Source organism: Danio aesculapii, chromosome 2 (genome assembly GCF_903798145.1).
Source record: "Danio aesculapii chromosome 2, fDanAes4.1, whole genome shotgun sequence".
NCBI classification, from domain to species: Eukaryota; Metazoa; Chordata; class Actinopteri; order Cypriniformes; family Danionidae; genus Danio; species Danio aesculapii.
This window is the reverse complement of record NC_079436.1, coordinates 35,118,172-35,126,858: the sequence shown is the minus strand read 5'-3', so window position 1 is coordinate 35,126,858 and position 8,687 is coordinate 35,118,172.

Here is an 8,687-nt window from a genome sequence, read left to right as displayed (position 1 = left end):
ACTGTATATGTATAGAGTGTATCATATATGTATTGTGTCTATATGTAAAGAGTGTATCATGTCTGTATGTGTATCATGTCTGTATATTTAACATGTGTCTATATGTATAGAGTGTATCATGTCTGTATATGTAGAGAGAGTATCTGTATATGCATTGTGTCTATATGTAGAGAGTGTATCATATGTGTATAGTGTATCATATCTGTATATGTATCGTATCTATATGTATAGAGTGTGTCATGTCTGTGTATGTAGTGTGTATCATGTCTATATGTATAGTGTATCATGTCTGTATATGTGTCTATATGTAGAGTGTATCATATCTGTAAATACATTGTGTCTATATGTAAAAAGTGTATCATATCTGTATATGTATCGTGTCATGTCTGTATATGTAGAGTGTATCATATCTGTATATGTATAGGGTGGATCATGTGTGTACATGTATAGAGTGTATCATATCTGTATATGCATTGTGTCTATATGTATAGAGTGTATCATGTCTGTAAAGTTATCATGTGTCTATATGTATAGAGTGTATCATGTCTGTATTTGCATTGTGTCTATATGTAAAAAGTGTATCATATCTGTATATGTATAGTGTAACATGTCTGTATATGTATAGAGTGTATCATAACTGTATATGTATAGTGTAACATGTCTGTATATGTATAGAGTGTATCATGAATCCATATGTATAGTGTATCATATCTGTATATGCATCCTGTGTATATGTATAAAGTGTATCATAACTGTATATGTATAGTGTAACATGTCTGTATATGTATAGAGTGTATCATAACTGTATATGTATAGTGTAACATTTCTGTATATGTATAGAGTGTATCATGAATCCATATGTATAGTGTATCATATCTGTATATGCATCCTGTGTATATGTATAGAATGTATCATATCTGTATATGCATAGAATGTTTCATGTGTGTCTATGTATAGTGTATCATGTCTGTATATTTATCATGTGTCTATATGTATAGTGTATCATATCTGTATTTGCATTGTGTCTATATGTAAAGAGTGTATCATATCTGTATATGTATAGTGTGACATGTCTGTATATGTATAGTGTGTATTATGTCTGTATATTTATCATGTGTCTTCGTGTAAAGAGTGTATCATATCTGTATATGTATCGTGTCTATATGTATAGAGTGTGTCATGTCTGTGTATGTAGTGTGTATCATGTCTATATGTATAGTGTATCATGTCTGTATATGTATCATGTGTCTATATGTAGAGAGTATCATATCTGTAAATACATTGTGTCTATATGTAAAAAGTGTATCATATCTGTATATGTATCGTGTCATGTCTGTATATGTAGAGTGTATCATATCTGTATATGTATAGGGTGGATCATGTGTGTACATGTATAGAGTGTATCATATCTGTATATGCATTGTGTCTATATGTATGAGTGTATCATGTCTGTAAAGTTATCATGTGTCTATATGTATAGAGTGTATCATGTCTGTATATGTAAAGAGTGTATCATATCTGTACATGTATTGTGTCTATATGTATAGAGTGTATCACAGACATGATACACTATACATATAGACACATGATAACTTTACAGACATGATACACTCTATACATATAGACACAATGCATATACAGATATGATACACTCTATACATGTACACACATGATCCACCCTATACATATACAGATATGATACACTCTACATATACAGACATGACACACTCTACATATAGACACGATACATATACAGATATGATACACTCTTTACATATAGACACAATGTATTTACAGATATGATACACTCTCTACATATAGACACATGATAAATATACAGACATGATACACTCTATACATAGACACACATGAAACATTCTATGCATATACAGATATGATACATTCTATACATATACACAGGATGCATATACAGATATGATACACTTTTTACATATACAGACATGATACACTCTATGCTTATACAGACATGTTACACTATACATGTAGACACGATACACTCTACATATACAGACATGACACACTTTATACATATAGACACGATACATATACAGATATGATACACTCTATACATATACAGACATGATACACTCTATGCATACACAGATATGATACACTCTTTACATTTAGACACAATGCAAATACAGTTATGATACACTTTATACATATAGACGCATGATAAATATACAGACTTAAAACACTCTATACATAAACACACATGATACATTCTCTACATATACAGACATGATACACTCTGTACACATACACAGACATATATATGACTCACTCCTGTCAGGGTCTGGGATAGAACCCGGATCTTTGGTATGAAAGGTGAGTGACATTCCACTGAGCCACTGGAAGGTGCTTCTTCGTAACAACTTATACACTCTACATACTAACAGACACATATGATACACTTTATACATGAACAGCCATGATACACTCTATACATATAGACACAATACATATATGATACACTCTATACATATAGACACATGATACATATATGATGCACTCTTTACATATACAGACATGAGACACTCTATACACTATACATATACAGTTTTATACACTCTATACATATACAGACATGATACACTCTATACATATAGACACGATACATATACATATATGATACACTCTTTACATATACAGACATGATACACTCTATACACTATACAGACATGATACACTCTTTACATATAGACACAATGCATATACATATATGATACACTCTATACATATTATTAATATACAGACAAGATACACTTTATACATAGACACACTGATTCTCGCCGGTAGTAAGTCATCCGGGTACTTCCCGCATACTGATTTCCAAATTCTATGAATTCGGACATATTACTTGGCTAACATACTGATTTTAGCATACTGTATAGTATAAAAGTATGCGATTTCAGATGCAGCCCCTGAATGAATGACTAAACAAACCCAACTGTAGGGTTGAGATTTTAAAAAGTTAATCTAAAGTTTTGGTTTGTCAGTAATTTGTCAGTAAATTTAGGTTAAAAACAAGCATTTTTCCCCAATAAAAACACAAAATTACACAGCAAAATAAATAAAATGTAAAAAAAAAAAAGTTACATTATTTATTATTGCATTATTGTATAATGCAGTGTGTTTTGTTTCTTTTCGATTTGGTTTAAGTGGAGCTTTTATAAGCATCTTTGCAAATCTGACACGTTTTTGACATCTGAACGGATTAGAAATGTAAATCGAGCATCACACAATTGTTTCAAATATTGCAGGTATATGTTTGCAGCTCTTATGCTACTTTTTAAACATGATGTTAAAATGTACACAAGAAGTTTAACTTACATGTCCCGATTCAGAAGCTGCATAGCCTTCGAAGTCTACAAAGTAAAAACTGAGCATTGTTAAATGGGATGGTCAAGCCTGTGACAGCTGCCACTGATAAACAAAAGTAATGTTTATACTGGAGTTTGCTTTGAGTTATGGTTTGGGTGTGCATTATTTCTGAATAATTCTACTCGGAGTCAATTAATCTGCTTATACTATGATGATGGGGCGATCTTCTCTAGAAGAAGACAGCTGTGGTCAATACATATACATATATGATACACTCTTTACATATACAGACATGATACACTCTATACACTATACAGACATGATACACTCTTTACATATAGACACAATGCATATACATATATGATACACTCTATACATATTATTAATATACAGACAAGATACACTTTATACATAGACACACTGATTCTCGCCGGTAGTAAGTCATCCGGGTACTTCCCGCATACTGATTTCCAAATTCTATGAATTCGGACATATTACTTGGCTAACATACTGATTTTAGCATACTGTATAGTATAAAAGTATGCGATTTCAGATGCAGCCCCTGAATGAATGACTAAACAAACCCAACTGTAGGGTTGAGATTTTAAAAAGTTAATCTAAAGTTTTGGTTTGTCAGTAATTTGTCAGTAAATTTAGGTTAAAAACAAGCATTTTTCCCCAATAAAAACACAAAATTACACAGCAAAATAAATAAAATGTAAAAAAAAAAAAAGTTACATTATTTATTAAATTAAAAATACATCAAATTTACTTATATTGAATACACACGCACACACACACATACACGCACGCGCGCACACACACATGCACACACACACACACTTTGTCTTTTTTATATATTATGTCTATTTATGTTTTATGTCTTGCAAAAAATGGTAAAATAATAATATATTTGTTTATTTAACATATTAACTTGACAGGTCAAAAAATACAAAATACAAGTCAATAAATATAAAAAATAATTTTATTAAATTTGGCATTTAAAAAAAAAACTACAGCTGAAAATAAAACCTGCATGCATCAATCTGCATAGCAACCGACTTTGAGTAGGAAAATGCTTCTTCAGCATATTCGCACAAATGGACAGTCATTTTCATGCAGAACGGGGCTGATCAAAGCTTTGCTATCACTTCTGTTGAACAAAAGCAGAGGAAACAGAACCCGACAGCTTCATTGTTCAAACAAATGAAAAATGTTCTCCTTTGATCCTGCTGTAACAGAAACCCGAATCAATGAAGGGCAAGTATGATCCAACCTTGCTGATTACGCAATGAATAATTCAGCGCTTTGCTTTACCAGAAATATGGAAATGCATCGCAGTCAAACACAACAGTTTAAGAGAGAAAAAAAAGAGCAAGACGAGAGTTAATGCACGACTTTCTGACATGCATAATCAGAAAGTGTTGAAGTACCCACATAAACATCTAATTACTGCACGGAAAACATATCTGCTTCTGAAAAGTGCAAAAAAAAGATCAAAGTTTGTTTATCAGCAAGCCCAATTACACACAAGCATGATCATAATGGTGTGTTTGAGCTCAGTATAATCATTCTCAATGCAATGGAGGAGATTATAAGACAAGTGTCACCGAGTTGTTGCACTACTCTCTAGTAAACCCATCCTTATCAGCCTCAAATCCAACACAACCTCCATGTAAATAATGCTTCTGTCAGTCAGATCATAGCAGGAAGAAGGGTGGGTTACATTTATAGAGAAACTTTTGAAGGAAACTATCAATTTCTCGAGCCATTTAGAGCAACTCCTTTTAAATGCATTGGAGTGAAGGACAAGTGGCTGTGACCCACTGAGTGCATCACTTTGACATTTGTATAATGCAGTGTGTTTTGTTTCTTTTCGATTTGGTTTAAGTGAAGCTTTTATAAGCATCTTTGCAAATCTGACACGTTTTTGACATCTGAACGGATTAGAAATGTAAATCGAGCATCACACAATTGTTTCAAATATTGCAGGTATATGTTTGCAGCTCTTATGCTACTTTTTAAACAGGATGTTAAAATGTACACAAGAAGATTAACTTACATGTCCTAATTCAGAAGCTGCATAGCCTTCGAAGTCTACAAAGTAAAAACTGAGCATTGTTAAATGGGATGGTCAAGCCTGTGATAGCTGCCACTGACAAACAAAAGTAATGTTTATACTGGAGTTTGCTTTGAGTTATGGTTTGGGTGTGCATTATTTCTGAATAATTCTACTCGGAGTCAATTAATCTGCTTATACTATGGTGATGGGGTGATCTTCTCTCGAAGAAGACAGTTGTGGTCATTTCCCAGCAGGCACAGGACGTCAACCTGACATTAGATTGACCGTGTACCCCAATGTTGTGGGGATTTTGCATTTTGTTTGGAAATAAAAATTGGGTTGACGTCAGAACCCAACATCAGGCTGATGTCAATGTCCAACGTCCAACCTAAAATTAACCAAAAATCAACATCTAGTTATGTTACATCTTGACGTTGTGTAGATGTTACCACTATGACGTCTAACAGTCATTGGATTTTGATTATCATACCTGACGAATAATGTCAGTATTTGACATCAATATCCACTGTTAAAAAATCTGTTATTTTATGATTTTTTTTTTCGGCAGCTGAGGTGCTGAAAGAAAAAACATAAAATAACGACTGTTAAATTATAGACATTTACCGTAAAATAACAGACGGTAAATTACAGAAATTTACCTGAAATTTTTATTTAAGGAAATTTCTGTAATTTAACTTCTGTTATTTTATGGTAAATATCTGTAAATGAATGACCGTTATTTTATGTTTTTTTTCCGGCACCAAGGCTGCTGGAAAAAAAGTAAAACAACATATTTTTTTTACAGTGTGCCGTTGGTTTGAGATGTTGGCTCGATGTTGGATTTTGGTTACTTTACAACACAACCTACAATCAACCAAATATCAGCATCATTTGACGTCAACGTAATGTTGTCCTTAGATGCTGGCTAGTCATTGAATTTTGGTCATCTGACATCACAACCTAAATCTAACCTAATATTAAATGTCTTACGATGTTGTGTGCCCGCTGGACTAGAAGGACTAGAGGACAAGGACTAGAATTGAGAATCACTGGTATAAGCTCATGCACTAAGCTTTGATTTTCACTCATAAATATCATCAACCCAAATGATTTTCACTGGGGATGAACAGAGTGAAAGTAGAAATCGACTTCCTGATATTAGATGATGCTTAACAAAAATACAGAAATACTCCTTTACAGGAGGTGGCACTGTGCAACTTTACACTTCTGACACTAGCATGTTATGTTAATGTGCTGGTTAAACCTATTCATATGATATTCGTTTACTGGCAAACAAATCATTAATACAGTAAATCACTTCAGCATTAGCAAAGAAGAAGTGATTGTTGTGTCCAGACACCAATGATTAAGCAGCTCAACAATTATCTGCTATCCCAATTCGCATACTATCATAGTATACTAAAAACTAAATATAATAGTATACTAAATAGTATTTTAAAATAAAATGAGTATGTCCCTAATCGTAGTATGTTGAAAAGAGTATGCTAAAGGTTCCAGGATGGTTTACTATTTCCAGTAAAAGTTTTAATCGTTCGTACTCTAACCGCTGATATTGCCCACAGTACATTGCACGTTGGACGTGAATTCGTTTAGAACTACAAACGCGGGTGAAAAGTGTAAATAAACTACAAACATGGCGGACACGCGAGACCAACCTTCAAGTAGAGAGGCATCGGTAAAGATGTTTGTATGACTGGTAATTATTAAGTAGCCCACTGGAAAATATTTAAATGGCATTTTCTGTTATATTTCATCTGCAACAACAACAATACTGAGCTTATATAAAGACATGTTTGGACATTAACATCTGAATGCATAATTACACAAACACCTGAGGAGATTTCTCTGCATAAAAGACTCGTGAATGGGAGATTAACCTGCTGCTGTTTCTCCAATAAGGTAGGTGATTAAATATAAGAGAAATGTGGATGATGTGTCGAAATGATTGACAGGGCTTATAACTAAGCAACAGGACGATCAGTTAACGAGGAAGTAGTTTGTCCCAAAGCTTGCATACTCTTCTGTTACACACTTTTAGTGCATACATACAAAAGTACATACTTTAAGGGCATTGTAAGTATGCGAATTGGGAGGCAGCAATCTTGGCTCAATCTTCTTGCTCATTATTAATGTGCTCACCTAGAGAGTTTTGTGCTTTAGCACCACCAAGTCATGTTTACAGTAACTTCGACAGCCCTACACCATAAAAAAATGTCTGTAAATTAGCAGTTTTTCATATTTTGTGATTCACAATTTTATTAACTTTATTTTTCCCTGCTTATTTATGCTTTTGAATTGCAATATGGAACATTGATCTTTCCTCCACCAACTTTTAACCTTTTTTTTTTTAACCTTTAAGCTGGGTTGGAGTTTTATATTATGCTACAAAACCTGTGTAATAAACTGCCAGTACATTTTCTGTTATTTCACAGACTTATTTATCTACATATTATTTCTTATACATTATATTATTTCAAACTACTAAAATGTCAACAAAACCCTGCAGGCACAGGATGTCAACATGACATCATATTGACATTGTACCCAATGTACCCCAACATCATGGGGACGTTGGATTTTGTTTGGAAATGAAAATCGTGTGGACGTCAGAACCCAACGTCAGGCCGACATCAATGTCCAATGTCTAACCTAAAATCAACCAAATTTCATCGTCAAATCATGTTACACCTTGAGGTTGTGTGGAAGTTACCACTATGACATCTATTAGATGTTGGATTTTGGTCACTTTATAACACAACATAAAATCACCAAATATCAACATTAATTTGACGTTGTTATTGGATGTAAAAAAAAAACGTCCTAGAAATTGAATTTTGGTCACCTGACGTCATGACCTAAATCTAACCTAATATAAACGTCTTATGCTGTTGTGTGCCTGCTGGGAAATTCACTTTGTTAAACTGTAGAGTTGAATTTTCAACATCAAAAGTTGACATAAAGAGATAAATGTCCCATCATGCAATTCACAACTGTAAATAAATGGAAAACTGTTAATTAACAAATCATTTTCACAGTGATATAAATATAGTCACATAAACAAAAGTGCCAATTTCATTGTCAAATAGAGCTGGGCGAATAATCGAAAAGTAATCAAAAACGACATTCACAACTTATAATCGATCTAGATTTTCCAGGTCAATTTTTTCAATTACTTTCCCTACCGTGTGTGAAGTCACGTGACCCAGCTCTGTTTACATTTCTGCATCAAGCCCAATCCTGCGTATTCCCCTCACGTGAC